A 16,695-nucleotide genomic window follows, 5' to 3' on the forward strand; every position below is an offset into this window, starting at 1 on the left:
AAGGACCTTTCAGCATGAAGTATTTTATACTTCATGACTGAAAGTCCCCTTTATTTGTTCCACTGGTAAATCCTAGCGTTTCACAAACGGTAGGATTTACCATCACTTTAAAAAACATAATTTATGCTTACCTTATAAATTCCAGTCCACGATCCACTACTCCTGGGAATTACTCTTCCCTGCCACTAAGAGAAGGCAAAAATTCCCAAACCCTAAGAGCACTATTAAAACCCCTCCCACCTCACTGGTAAATCAGTATGACGTATAGCCAAGCAAACAAGTTAGGAAAAGAAACAAGAGCAAAATTTGTAGGAGCAGGGAAAAAAAAAGGTTCGCAAAAATAAACAAAACAAAAAAACAAGTTGGGGTCTCGTGGACACTCACCACCATGAAATAAATTAATTTATCAGGAAATGGGAATATCCAAGTTGTGGAGTCTACAAGTAATGAGAAATAAAGGTGGGATAAAAAGAACATCTTCATTCTTCACCTTTCTCCAGCGGAGACAAAGAAAAGACTGATTTGCAAGTGAGGTAGCAGGGTTTTTATAGATCTCTTGGGGTTTGGAAATCTTTGCCTCCTCCTAATGGCAGAGAAGAGTAATTCCAAGGAGTAATGGATCATGGACTCTCACTACCTGTATGAAAGAAAAATACTTTTTCTTTCTTTCTTCTTGTGGAAGTAACCATGGTATCCCTGCCTTTTGATGCTGCCCTACAAATGTGCACTTACAGCAGCTAGTAATCCTGAGCCAATATGTGAGCAATTCACGGTAGTAAGCATTTGCTAAACAATAGGAAGCTCCTGAGGCATCGGTGCCTTCCCCGCCTGCTGACGCACCAAAAAGATACAGTAAAGTCAAAAGTAAACTTAAAAGGAATAGTCAAGTCAAAATTAAACTTTCATGATTCAGATAGAGCATGCAATTTTAAGCAACATTCTAATTTACTCCTATTGTCAATTTTTCTTTGTTCTCTTGGTATCTTTAATTGAATATAAGTTTAGTAGCCGGTACCTGGCTAGTGCGTGCTGATTGGTAGTTACATTTAGACACCAATCAGAAAGTGCAACCCAGGTACTGAACAAAAAATGGACCTCCTCCTATGCTTAAATTCTTGCTTTTTCAAATAAAGATAGCAAGAGTACAAAGAAAACTTGATAATAGGAGTAAATTAGAAAGTTGTTAAAAATGACATGCTCTATCTGAATCACAAAAGTTTAATTTTGACTAGACTATACCTTTATAGGGACAGTAAAGTCAGAATTATACCGGAATGGACAGTGCATGACATTTACAACAACTTTCAAATTTACTTCTGTTATCAATTTTTGTGAGTTCTCTTGGCATCCTTTGTTAAAAAGTAACCTTAACTGAGTTCAGGAGCGTGCATGTCTCTAGCCATCTGGCAGCAGTCTAATACTGTTTATTTCATAGACTGCTAAAGGCATGTGCACACTCCTGAGCTTCTATCAGCCTACCTCGCTTTAATCTTCAACAACCAAGAGAACCAAGCAAATTTGATAATAGAGCATGTGATTTAAAACACCTTTCCAATTTCTATCTGAATCATAAATGTTTCCTTTTGACTTTATTGTCCCTTTAAATGAATTGGATAGAGCATGACATTTTAAAACAACTTTCCAGTTTCCTTCCATTATCAATCTCGTTTAGTTCTCTTGTTATCCTTGGTTAAAGAGTAACCCTAGGTGAACTCAGGAACATGTACATGTCTTTAGCCCTCTGGCAGCAGCGTCTGCAACAATGTTTACAGCAATGTGTATGCAAACTCTCGTAAGCTCCTTTCAACCTAGCTAGGTTTACTCTTAAAGGACCAGTAAACTTTGAATTCAGATGAACTGTTTAAATGTAAGGTCTAACTCCTACTAAGTTAAAGGACACCATTGATTTGATTGTAGTTTAAAATATTTATACATTTAACTTACTTAAAATTTCTCATAATCTTGCTGAGTGCATAACTCAAGCCAGCCTCCTCCAAGTCAAGGTGAGACATAATTTGTCTTTAGCCAATAGCTCTGCTTTCAGTAATGAGGCCTTTGCATTATAACGATTATACAGGCTCACTCTGATCACATGCTCAGTTTGGGCGTTTAAGCCTTTGAGTGCTAAGCACGTTCCCACCTGAGTGCTAAGATTGTTTAATGTTTTTTTTTTGTTTGTTTTTTCTGAACAATTTGTTTTAAAACTTTTCTTTTCTTTTTTAAATACTTATACTGTTGGAAAGATTAGACAATTACCTTTCCAATGGTGGGTCTTGGGGGTCTGTAGCTGCTTAGATGCCTGAGATACAGGCTTCTAAGCAGCATGCCCCCTGCTCCTATACTTAACATTGTTAAGTATAAAGTTGCGCGGTGACGTCATCACATTATTGCGCGTGACGTCACCACGCAAAACGCGATGCCTGTCACTCTACAGGCACGATCGCCGGGGTAGGAGCGGGTGGAAGCCCCCAGATCTCCCTCAAGGTGGGAGACTGCTAGTGACGGCTCTGAGCCGTCGTTAGCACCAGAATGGGAAACTCTGCGACGGCTCAGAGCCGTCGTTAGCACTCAAGGGGTTAACATATTAATATAGTGCAGGTCACAACCGCCGCATCTTATTGAAATCAGTCGACTGCTCAGTGTGAAATATGGGTTAACAAACTGTGCCTGAGCACTCTTCCATGCACGTTGAGGAGCCTGGCACCCAGGTAAGATAGGAGATGAATGGTAAATATCACTGAGGGCTTGGAAACAATTCAATATTCATCCTTAATGTACAAATAGAATGCTAAAAAATTAGTTCAAATATGTATATTTAGGTTTGTTTGCTGACATAAACTTTCAATTACTGAAAAAAGACATTTGGGGTTCACTGTCCCTTTAAACAAAGGATACCAAGAGAACAAAATAAATTTGATAATAGATATAAATTGGAAAGTTTAAAAAATACCATGCCCTGCCTGGATCAGGAATGTTACATTTTTATTTTACTTTCTGTAAAGGATGGGAAACTTTTGATGATTCCATGCACAAATAATCAAACATTGTATTAGCAGTTTATTTAAAAGTTTTGCTTTTTAGACAATATATATATAAAGGATCTATTTGTTAACATTTTTATACACTTCAGTTGGTAAAATGGATCATTGGGAACACATTAAAGTGGAGAAAATGTACAGTAGCAATGACCTTTTAAGACATGTTTGAAGTCTGTGCTGATCAGATGTGATCAAGTGTTATATGTTTAATAAACGATTAAAACTGCATCCTAGCAGCCCCTCTGGCTTCCCAATAGCAATGATTTCTTTCTCGTGTTCTACAGCCGACAATTTAACAATGAGAAGAGCACTGAAGCATTTGGCTAAAGGGTGACCGAGGCACTTGCAGGACTCAGATCGTGTAAAACTTGTTTGCATCTAATAAGCACTAAAATTATGAAGGCAGACATAAGTGAATTATAAAAAGGTAAAAATCTTTACAGTTAATATTTCTTTAATAATTTCAAACAGCCATATTTCTAATCAAATGGAAGCCCATAGAAAAGGAAGCCAAAAGCCCCCACGTAAACACTAACAGCCTGGAAAGGGACCGTAGAGTCACAGATTCTAGTTTTGACAGAGCCAATTGTGCCTTTTATCCAATAAGCTGAGCAGCATTACTTTGGGTAATAACAAGCATTATATGCCAGCTGATGCTAATCAGTTACAACCTAGACTGTGCACTCAGGTGTCTTCTAATCCTTGGCGGGAACTGCTATATAAATAATACAATTACAATTATTCAATATTAATTATGAGTCTCACTTGCATGTCGCTGCCTAGAATGTTTAATATGGAAGCAGAGTATAAGGAGTTATTGGCAGCTGAATGATTTGGGATATTTAGTTACACTAAAACATGTTCTTTGCCACTACCTATAAATGACACTGCTTTTAATCTAAAAACTGCAGGAATATTCTTTTAGAGTGTAAAGCGCACAGTTATTGTGTACTTGGCAGAATGCACTTCATAGTCTACATGCATGACATTCATGCTGCGCTAAAACAGGCATCTCCTTCCAAGGTTAAAGGGATATGAAACCCACATGCTTTTTCTTTCATGGTTCAGATAGAGCATACAATTCTAAGAAACCTTATTTACTCCTGTTATCATTTTTTTTTTTTCTCTTGGTATCTTTATTTGAAAAGCAGCAGTGTACGTTTAGGAGACGGCCCATTTTTGGTTGAGCACCCTAGGTAGCGCTTGCTGATTGGTGACTAAATGTAGTTACACTAATTTGTGATGAACCAAAAGTGGAGGTCAGGTCTCCTTTGCAAGCTCATTTTGGGGTGTACAGGCAAAAATACTCCATAGCAACAGACCTACCCTCTATGGGCTTCAAGGTTGAGTAAGCACCCTATATAAGTGCCCTATACAGGGGAATTACTATACTGTAAAGGTAATAGAAATATTACAAGGCTTAACAATTTAGCACATGTAACTTTTGTAATTTAATGTCAATATAAACCCAATCTTACTCTTCATCCCTATATAACACAACACTAGTGGCAGATTCAGTTATTAAAAACAGCAATTGTTAAAAGAAAAACTCCCATTTTACATTATGCAATAAAAGATGTGGTATGAAACTGGATTCATCTGAAACTCTTAATAAGATTGTTACATCATACACAGTTCACATTGTTATTGTCCAATAATTTAATTTTGTGAAAAATAACCTTAAAATGTGTCATTTTTCATACAGCATATGCTTATTGCCCTGTTATCTGTCATATGACTCTGGAATTATATATTAAATGTATTAAACACACTGAGTGGGGGGTGAAAGGTTTTGTAGCAAATAACTTAAGTATCCCAGACTAATAAAAAACAATCTGTTATTTACAGAAGAAAGGAAATCTGAAATATACTGTTGAAATGTGGTATATTGATTTTAATGATGGTTTGCTGCCCATCTTCAGCTAAATTATTCATTCTATACAACAAAATGGAGAGGAAAAAATGACTTATGTATGCTCCCTCCCAAAGGAACTGCTCATTTTGAAGCTTTGATAATCTTCTGGGAAATGCCAATGGCATCCTTAGAGAATCAATTAAACAATGTTCCATGTCATTGTTTGTAAATATTGTCTCCACACATCTCACACAATACACAGGAGTCTTCTAATTCAGAGAAAATGTAACCCACTGTACCACTGTGTGTCTATATGTATATGTGTGTACAATGGTCATTTAAAGCTACATACTCAAATAATAAAATGGTTAATCTATAAGTATAGACTAATAGTGTCAGTACAATGCTGGACGAAGCAAAGCAAATATGTATCATATAATTTGGGGAAATTAATACATTTTTTGTTTAATCAATTAAGTTATTAATACAACTGTTCCAGGCATTCCACACAGTACAGTATTTCAACAGACTGCCAAAAAATGGACAGTCATAAATGTCCCCTAAATGGCAGACATAGTTTAAAGGACTCGAATGCCAATGTCCATTACAAATGCCAGAAAGAAGTGATACTGTGTTACTGGCAATTAATTAAAAAAAGAAAAAAGTCACTACTAGAAGCCGAAGGTGTTAAAAACACTGATTACTGACAATCATGAGGGTAATATCACTGCTCTGTGTGTGCTATTAGCAGTCAATGGGAGGCAATTCATTGTTCTATGTGCACTATTGACAATCAATGGGGTATGGTGGGCACCTGCTCTGTGTTTGATACAAGCAGCCAAAGGTGAGAAATGTGTATTTCTAACATGATAGGAGGTATTTATTTGTAACTGGCAGTAAAGGGGATAAAACCACTGCTAAACTGTGACAACTATATATGTCAGGGTCTAGAGAGGGACTTAATATAGAGCTTTAGAGAATGACCGCAGTGTTACTTCACCTACCTCTCTTCACTGGTAACCAGCACATTATCCATTATATTTATCAGGGATAGTGCTTTATACAAAGAATGAATTAGAAGTTACAGATTGAGGCAAAACATGTGCTCTGAGCTAACTAATCACTATGGCCAATCTCACCATAGTTAAATGGACAACAAACTCAAAAAATGTTTTTATCTAAAAAGATAGATAATCCCTTTATTACCCATTCCCCAGTTTTGCACAGCATTCTTATATTAATATACTTTTAAACTATGTGATTACCTTGTACCTAAGCCTCTTTTGACAGCCCCCTGATCACATGACTTTTTATTTATTATCTATTGACTTGCATTTTAGCTGTGTTGTGCACAACTTCATGGGCGAGAGCACAATGTTATCTATATGGCCCACATGAACTAGCATATTGGCAACAGAAATGAAGTTTCCAGCGCCTTTGGTAAAAATATACCTGCTACACTATAAGGAAGATCCCCTATCAGATCTAAAATGAAGTAACAACGATTCGATATATATAGGAGCGCCACAGAGGGCTAAGGTATATCACAGGACTAATCTAGATCAAATGATTCCAAGAAAACAAACTTGTAAATCTAAGTCCAACAAATATCTGTTAAAATTCCTTTTAATCACTTTGGGTTATATACAATTAAACCCATCACATGTGTGCCATTACAATACAATCTAAAATGCAATGCAAATACAATCAAAAATAGAGAGTACAAAATACAATAAAAATTTATGGGATCTCGAAGTTCTGTCTTTTATATAGTATAAAAACTGAGCTTATAGCTACAAGTCCGGATTTAGACTACTATCAGTCAGCTATGTAATACTGAAGAAGCTTAGAGCTGATGGTGTGAAGTTAAACTAGAAATATTTAAAATTCGAGTGGGGATCCGGGTAACAGCTACCCAATCACAGATTACACTTGCGCAAGTTGAATTAGGGTCACAAATATCCAGTAGTGGAAGTTATAAACAAGTGATGACAGAAAGTATACGATCTAATTTGTGCTCAATATAATATAATCAAATTACAATCCAATTTGTTAAAAATAATAAAATCCTAAACAATTGCACTCCAAACCCACAAGTTACAGAATTCGAAAATTAAAAATGAAAATAAATATAAAATCTGGGTAAAAACTGTGATCCAAAGATAAAGTGACTTTGTGAAAAAAAAAATATATACAAATTGTGCAAACAAATGATGTGTTATATATAAACCAAATCCAACCTAGCTAGAACAATACCGGTATGTTCTGAACAAATTAAACTAAAATCATCTTAACCTTAGTGGGAGATTTACAAACTTCTTTGTAAGAAAAATGTACAAACAAATGCAAATAATCCCTAATATAAAAAGTGAATATATGTGCGTGGATCCTTAACTCCCTAAAAAATACTGGCAATCTCCTAATCGAATAATATCCTAGAGAATCAGATGTAAACAATGAGTCAAATACAGAAATACTAAATTGGAAAAATAAGGAGTATAAAATAAAAAATAAAGTCTGAATGGTCCTGTGAACAGAGTCCTATTATGGATTTAAAAGTCAGTTAAAAATCCAATTCCTGGTGTCCCTCGATAGAGTCCAATGTAGCTGATGATCCTAACTTTTTAGGGATCCCAGTCGTGATCAATACAAACAATACCTAAAAAAGAAAAAGAAAGTGCACTAAACAAACAGCCTATGGGGTGCGGAGTATTGGTAAATAAACTCATCCCACTCAGCAATATCCTGGAAATATGGCAAGCCTCACAAATCGTATGCCGATTGTCCGTCTACGCGTTTCGGCCCTCTGATGGGCCTTTCTCAAGACATAGTGAGGCTAAGGGTTTACTAACCTTATATAGTGTTCTTAGGGATATTTTCCTAGAGTGTTGGCGCCAAAATGCCTCAGGATGGGACCGGATTGCCCGCCAACATTTTTCGGCCAATATCGCTAAACCGGAAGTGCGGGTTGTACATACTTCCGGTAGGTCATATCCGGTATTTCCGTAGCCATTTTGAAAAAGGGCATTTGGAATTGTAATAGGGCAACTACAAGTTAACAACTTTAGATAAAATCAGAGATTATTAGATCATAAATGGATAAAAAAGAATGAGACATAAAATTATGTTTATAATCCAAGAGCTAAATAAGTCTCGAATTGTGAATAAGACAACACTCTCTAATAATAGATATGGGAGCATAAGAGAATCATTCCCCAGTAACCCATTCTGCAAGTTTTGTAGTTGCCCTATTACAATTCCAAATGCCCTTTTTCAAAATGGCTACGGAAATACCGGATATGACCTACCGGAAGTATGTACAACCCGCACTTCCGGTTTAGCGATATTGGCCGAAAAATGTTGGCGGGCAATCCGGTCCCATCCTGAGGCATTTTGGCGCCAACACTCTAGGAAAATATCCCTAAGAACACTATATAAGGTTAGTAAACCCTTAGCCTCACTATGTCTTGAAAAAGGACCATCAGAGGGCCGAAACGCGTAGACGGACAATCGGCATACGATTTGTGAGGCTTGCCATATTTCCAGGATATTGCTGAGTGGGGTGAGTTTATTTACCAATACTCCGCACCCCATAGGCTGTTTGTTTAGTGCACTTTCTTTTTTTTTAGGTATTGTTTGTATTGATCACGACTGGGATCCCTAAAAAGTTAGGATCATCAGCTACATTGGACCCTATCGAGGGACACCAGGAATTGGATTTTTAACTGACTTTTAAATCCATAATAGGACTCTGTTCACAGGACCATTCAGACTTTATTTTTTATTTTTTTTATTTTTTATTTTATACTCCTTATTTTTCCAATTTAGTATTTCTGTATTTGACTCATTGTTTACATCTGATTCTCTAGGATATTATTCGATTAGGAGATTGCCAGTATTTTTTAGGGAGTTAAGGATCCACGCACATATATTCACTTTTTATATTAGGGATTATTTGCATTTGTTTGTACATTTTTCTTACAAAGAAGTTTGTAAATCTCCCACTAAGGTTAAGATGATTTTAGTTTAATTTGTTCAGAACATACCGGTATTGTTCTAGCTAGGTTGGATTTGGTTTATATATAACACATCATTTGTTTGCACAATTTGTATATATTTTTTTTTCACAAAGTCACTTTATCTTTGGATCACAGTTTTTACCCAGATTTTATATTTATTTTCATTTTTAATTTTCGAATTCTGTAACTTGTGGGTTTGGAGTGCAATTGTTTAGGATTTTATTATTTTTAACAAATTGGATTGTAATTTGATTATATTATATTGAGCACAAATTAGATCGTATACTTTCTGTCATCACTTGTTTATAACTTCCACTACTGGATATTTGTAACCCTAATTCAACTTGCGCAAGTGTAATCTGTGATTGGGTAGCTGTTACCCGGATCCCCACTCGAATTTTAAATATTTCTAGTTTAACTTCACACCATCAGCTCTAAGCTTCTTCAGTGTTACATAGCTGACTGATAGTAGTCTAAATCCGGACTTGTAGCTATAAGCTCAGTTTTTATACTATATAAAAGACAGAACTTCGAGATCCCATAAATTTTTATTGTATTTTGTACTCTCTATTTTTGATTGTATTTGCATTGCATTTTAGATTGTATTGTAATGGCACACATGTGATGGGTTTAATTGTATATAACCCAAAGTGATTAAAAGGAATTTTAACAGATATTTGTTGGACTTAGATTTACAAGTTTGTTTTCTTGGAATCATTTGATCTAGATTAGTCCTGTGATATACCTTAGCCCTCTGTGGCGCTCCTATATATATCGAATCGTTGTTACCACATGAACTAGCAGTCCCCTGTTGTGAAAAGCAAATAAAAAAGCATGTGATAAGAGGCTGTCTGTAGTGGCTTAGAAACAGGCAGAATGTAAAGATTTAAATGTTATAAAGTATATTTATATATATAAATGTTGGTTGTGCAAAGCTGGGGAATGGTTAGTAAAGGTGTTATCTATATTTTTAAACAATACCTAGTTTAGTGTCCTTTAAGGACAGTCTACTTGATTTTTTTTTATTGTTTAAAAAGATAGGCAATACCCTAGCTACCTATTGCCCAGCCATAAACAACATTGTTATAATAATATACTTCATAACCTCAAAGATTGCCTGTTTCTAAGCCTCTCTTATCTCAGTGCTTTTCTTTAGCTTTTTACAATCTTGCACACAGCCAGACTGTGCTAGCTCATGTGTGCCATGTAGATAATATTGTGCTCACTCCTGTGGAGAATGATAATGGTTATACAAGAACCAGCACTAATTGGCTAAAATGCAAGTTTGTAAAATGGGCTGAGAAAAGGGGCAGAATAAGGAGCAGCCTGCAGAGGTTTAGATATTGGTAATCATGAAGGTGAAAGAATATTAATATAACAGTGCTGGTTATGCAAAACTAGGGAATGGATAATAAAGGCATTGTCTATCTTTTTTTAAACAACAACAATTTTCAAGTAGACTGTCCCTTTAAATATGAGGAGGCACTCCAGCCCTTCTGGGAAGATACAAATCAAGCACAATTTCAGATATATTTTACAGCAAAACCAGGCAAAATAAGTAGCATATTGATATAGCATTTTTTTAAAACTAATTAAACATTTATGGTGAAACATTTTGAATGTCCATGTAAAACTGTTATACAAGCAACCTGTAGAGGAAGATTTAGAGTGCAGCAGCTCCACACACTCTAAAGTAAAATAAGCTAGTGAGCATGATAGAAGTAATATGTAATAAAGAAAACTGAGTGCATCTCTGTTTGAATAGGAAACATCCAACAGTGTGTAAGTAGTAGTAAGTTAAGACAGAGCTCTAGGCAATCCTTCTTGTGTCACAGCACTGCCTGCTGCAGCTTCCCTCTACAAGTTAAGTGTATAATATAACTACATACACTGATGTCTATAGTGCCTTAAGACACATGCACCCTCCTAAGCCTTCCTCAGTATGTCCTTATAGAAAGGGGCCAGGTTTCAGCCAAGTAGACCAAGATGAAGAGGTAAATATGATAAAATAAGATAAATTAGAACATATTTTACCCGTTATCTGAATGATAAAATCTTAATTTTGACTTGTATTTCCCTTAATTTTATTCTCCTTTAATTTACAAAATGTTACAGTTGCAAGTTAAAGTGATGGTAAAGTGTAACATTTTAAATTTTAGAATATAAAAGAAAATCATTAATGCATTAATCTATTAGAAAGTCACAAAACGCTTGATTTATATTAAAAGCTTACTTTAGAAACAGCAGGTTCACTCACCCCCCAGTCACCTCCACTAGAAACCTTTTTTGCCTTTAACAGACGGGTGGTACTGACAATAGCAAGCGCATCTTCCTACGTCTCAAGTATTTCTAAAGCTGTGTGCCCATGCGCCGATGCTGGTATCAGATATCACTGGAATTGTGACATTTAGAAACTAACGGCTAGATTACGAAATTTGCGGTATGAGTGAAAAAGCAAAGTTATGGCTCTTTTTCACTACTGCTGGTATTACAAGTCTTGCAGGTATATCTGTCCCGCACACTTTTTTGGCCGGAACGCAAAGTAACTACCGCAGCTTTCAAAAAGTCCTTTTTCAATGGGACTTCCACAGCACCGCTATTACAAGTTTGCCTGGGAGGCCAAAAAGTGAGCGGTACAGCCTATACCGTCAAGATCCATACCTTAAACTGAAAGTCAGAAGTTATGAGTTTTACACTACAAAGCCGTAACATAAAACTCATAACTAAAGTGCTAAAAAGTACACTAACACCCATAAACTACCTATTAACCCCTAAACCGAGGCCCTCCCGCATTGCAAATACTAAACTAAAATTATTAACCCCTAATCTGCGCTCCGGACATCGCCACCACTATAATAAACATATTAACCCCTAAACCGCCGCTCTCCCACATCGCAAACACTAGTTAAATATTATTAACCCCTGATCTGCTTTCCCTAACATCGCCGCAACCTACATTACTGTTATTAACCCCTTATCTGCTGTCCCTAACATCGCCGCCTCTATACTAAAGTTGTTCAACCCTAAACCTAACCCTAAGTCTAACCCTAACCGTAACACCACTAACTTTAATATAATTAAAATAAAGCTAAATAAAAATTACTATCATTAACTAAATAATTCCTATTTAAAACTAAATACTTACCTATAAAATAAACCCTAAGCTAGCTACAATATAACTAATAGTTACATTGTATCTATCTTAGGTTTTATTTTTATTTCACAGGCAAGTTTGTATTTATTTTAACGCGGTGCGGCTCCGTCTTCAAGACATCCGGTGCGGAGCATCCTCTTCTGTCGACGGCTCTTAGGCCAATAGGATTTTTTCACCTTTAATTCCGATTGGCTGATCGAATTCTATCAGCCAATCGGAATTCAAGGGACGCCATCTTGGATGACGTCCCTTAAAAGAACTTTCATTCTTGAAGAGCCGTCAACAGAAGAGGATGCTCCGCGCCGGATGTCTTGAAGATGGAACCGCTCCGCGCCGGAAGGATGAAGATAGAAGATGCCGTCTGGATGAAGACTTCTGCCCGTCTGGAGGATCACTTCTTGCCGCTTGGATGAAGACTTCTCCCTGCTTCGTTGAGGACTTCTTGCCACTTGGATGAGGACTTCTCCCGGCTTCGTTGAGGATGGATGTCCGGTCTTCAAAAACTGTAAGTGGTTCTTCGGGGGTTAGTGTTAGGTTTTTTAAGGGTTTATTGGATGGGTTTTATTTTTAGCTTAGGGTTTGGGCAGAAAAAGAGCTAAATGCCCTTTTAAGGGCAATGCCCATATACAAATGCCCTTTTCAGGGCAATGGGGAGCTTAGGTTTTTTTTAGATAGGATTTTATTTGGGGGGTTTGGTTGTGTGGGTGGTGGGTTTTACTGTTGGGGGGTTGTTTGCATTATTTTTTTACAGGTAAAAGAGCTGATTTCTTTGGGGCAATGCCCCGCAAAAAGCCATTTTAAGGGCCATTGGTAGTTTATTGTGTCCCACTCTATAATCTATTTTATTTTGGGGGGCTTTTTATTTTGATAGGGCTATTAGATTAGGTGTAATTATTTAAAAATTTGATAATTTCTTTTTTATTTTGTGTACTTTAGTGTTTGGTTTTTTTTTTAATTTAGTTAATTGTATTTAATTAATGTAATTTATTTAATTGTAGTGTAAGGTTAGGTGTTAGTGTAACTCCAATCTCACCATAGTTAAAGGGACAACAAACTCAAAAAATGTTTTTATTTAAAAAGATAGATAATCCCTTTATTACCCATTCCCCAGTTTTGCACAGCATTCTTATATTAATATACTTTTAAACTCTGTGATTACCTTGTACCTAAGCCTCTTTTGACAGCCCCCTGATCACATGACTTTTTATTTATTATCTATTGACTTGCATTTTAGCTGTGTTGTGCACAACTTCATGGGCGAGAGCACAATGTTATCTATATGGCCCACATGAACTAGCAGTCCCCTGTTGTGAAAAGCAAATAAAAAAGCATGTGATAAGAGGCTGTCTGTAGTGGCTTAGAAACAGGCAGAATGTAAAGATTTAAATGTTATAAAGTATATTTATATATAAATGTTGGTTGTGCAAAGCTGGGGAATGGTTAGTAAAGGTGTTATCTATATTTTTAAACAATACCTAGTTTAGTGTCCTTTAAGGACAGTCTACTTGATTTTTTTTTATTGTTTAAAAAGATAGGCAATACCCTAGCTACCTATTGCCCAGCCATAAACAACATTGTTATATTAATATACTTCATAACCTCAAAGATTGCCTGTTTCTAAGCCTCTCTTATCTCAGTGCTTTTCTTTAGCTTTTTACAATCTTGCACACAGCCAGACTGTGCTAGCTCATGTGTGCCATGTAGATAATATTGTGCTCACTCCTGTGGAGAATGATAATGGTTATACAAGAACCAGCACTAATTGGCTAAAATGCAAGTTTGTAAAATGGGCTGAGAAAAGGGGCAGAATAAGGAGCAGCCTGCAGAGGTTTAGATATTGGTAATCATGAAGGTGAAAGAATATTAATATAACAGTGCTGGTTATGCAAAACTAGGGAATGGGTAATAAAGGCATTGCCTATCTTTTTTTAAACAACAACAATTTTCAAGTAGACTGTCCCTTTAAATATGAGGAGGCACTCCAGCCCTTCTGGGAAGATACAAATCAAGCACAATTTCAGATATATTTTACAGCAAAACCAGGCAAAATAAGTAGCATATTGATATAGCATTTTTTTAAAACTAATTAAACATTTATGGTGAAACATTTTGAATGTCCATGTAAAACTGTTATACAAGCAACCTGTAGAGGAAGATTTAGAGTGCAGCAGCTCCACACACTCTAAAGTAAAATAAGCTAGTGAGCATGATAGAAGTAATATGTAATAAAGAAAACTGAGTGCATCTCTGAATAGGAAACATCCAACAGTGTGTAAGTAGTAGTAAGTTAAGACAGAGCTCTAGGCAATCCTTCTTGTGTCACAGCACTGACTGCTGCAGCTTCCCTCTACAAGTTAAGTGTATAATATAACTACATGCACTGATGTCTATAGTGCCTTAAGATACATGCACCCTCCTAAGCCTTCCTCAGTATGTCCTTATAGAAAGGGGCCAGGTTTCAGCCAAGTAGACCAAGATGAAGAGGTAAATATGATAAAATAAGATAAATTAGAACATATTTTACCCGTTATCTGAATGATAAAATCTTAATTTTGACTTGTATTTCCCTTAATTTTATTCTCCTTTAATTTACAAAATGTTACAGTTGCAAGTTAAAGTGATGGTAAAGTGTAACATTTTAAATTTTAGAATATAAAAGAAAATCATTAATGCATTAATCTATTAGAAAGTCACAAAACGCTTGATTTATATTAAAAGCTTACTTTAGAAACAGCAGGTTCACTCATCCCCCAGTCACCTCCACTAGAAACCTTTTTTGCCTTTAACAGACGGGTGGTACTGACAATAGCAAGCGCATCTTCCTACGTCTCAAGTATTTCTAAAGCCGTGTGCCCATGCGCCGATGCTGGTATCAGATATCACTGGAATTGTGACATTTAGAAACTAACGGCTAGATTACGAAATTTGCGGTATGAGTGAAAAAGCAAAGTTATGGCTCTTTTTCACTACTGCTGGTATTACAAGTCTTGCAGGTATATCTGTCCCGCACACTTTTTTGGCCGGAACGCAAAGTAACTACCGCAGCTTTCAAAAAGTCCTTTTTCAATGGGACTTCCACAGCACCGCTATTACAAGTTGCCTGGGAGGCCAAAAAGTGAGCAGTACAGCCTATACCGTCAAGATCCATACCTTAAACTGAAAGTCAGAAGTTATGAGTTTTACACTACAAAGCCGTAACATAAAACTCATAACTAAAGTGCTAAAAAGTACACTAACACCCATAAACTACCTATTAACCCCTAAACCGAGGCCCTCCCGCATTGCAAATACTAAACTAAAATTATTAACCCCTAATCTGCGCTCCGGACATCGCCACCACTATAATAAACATATTAACCCCTAAACCGCCGCTCTCCCACATCGCAAACACTAGTTAAATATTATTAACCCCTGATCTGCTTTCCCTAACATCGCCGCAACCTACATTACTATTATTAACCCCTTATCTGCTGTCCCTAACATCACCGCCTCTATACTAAAGTTATTCAACCCTAAACCTAACCCTAAGTCTAACTCTAACCGTAACACCACTAACTTTAATATAATTAAAATAAAGCTAAATAAAAATTACTATCATTAACTAAATAATTCCTATTTAAAACTAAATACTTACCTATAAAATAAACCCTAAGCTAGCTACAATATAACTAATAGTTACATTGTATCTATCTTAGGTTTTATTTTTATTTCACAGGCAAGTTTGTATTTATTTTAACGCGGTGCGGCTCCGTCTTCAAGACATCCGGTGCGGAGCATCCTCTTCTGTCGACGGCTCTTAAGCCAATAGGATTTTTTCACCTTTAATTCCGATTGGCTGATCGAATTCTATCAGCCAATCGGAATTCAAGGGACGCCATCTTGGATGACGTCCCTTAAAAGAACCTTCATTCTTGAAGAGCCGTCGACAGAAGAGGATGCTCCGCGCCGGATGTCTTGAAGATGGAGCCGCTCCGCGCCGGAAGGATGAAGATAGAAGATGCCGTCTGGATGAAGACTTCTGCCCGTCTGGAGGATCACTTCTTGCCGCTTGGATGAAGACTTCTCCCTGCTTCGTTGAGGACTTCTTGCCGCTTGGATGAGGACTTCTCCTGGCTTCGTTGAGGATGGATGTCCGGTCTTCAAAAACTGTAAGTGGTTCTTCGGGGGTTAGTGTTAGGTTTTTTAAGGGTTTATTGGATGGGTTTTATTTTTAGTTTAGGGTTTGGGCAGAAAAAGAGCTAAATGCCCTTTTAAGGGCAATGCCCATACAAAAATGCCCTTTTCAGGGCAATGGGGAGGTTAGGTTTTTTTTAGATAGGATTTTATTTGGGGGGTTTGGTTGTGTGGGTGGTGGGTTTTACTGTTGGGGGGTAGTTTGCATTATTTTTTTACAGGTAAAAGAGCTGATTTCTTTGGGGCAATGCCCCGCAAAAAGCCCTTTTAAGGGCCATTGGTAGTTTATTGTGTCCCACTCTATATTCTATTTTATTTTGGGGGGGCTTTTTATTTTGATAGGGCTATTAGATTAGGTGTAATTAGTTTAAATATTTGATAATTTCTTTTTTATTTTGTGTACTTTAGTGTTTGTTTGTTTTTTGTAATTTAGTTAATTGTATTTAATTAATGTAA

The 16,695-nt window shown here is 36.5% G+C and overlaps 1 protein-coding gene across 3 annotated transcripts in view; it reads right to left on the reverse strand.

Moving 5' to 3' along the window:
• Positions 1-16,695, reverse strand: part of ST7 (suppression of tumorigenicity 7) — a 489,358-nt gene that overhangs the window by 157,361 nt on the left and 315,302 nt on the right. The gene's annotated exons all lie outside the window — the stretch shown is intronic.

Source organism: Bombina bombina, chromosome 6 (genome assembly GCF_027579735.1).
Source record: "Bombina bombina isolate aBomBom1 chromosome 6, aBomBom1.pri, whole genome shotgun sequence".
Lineage (NCBI taxonomy): Eukaryota > Metazoa > Chordata > Amphibia > Anura > Bombinatoridae > Bombina > Bombina bombina.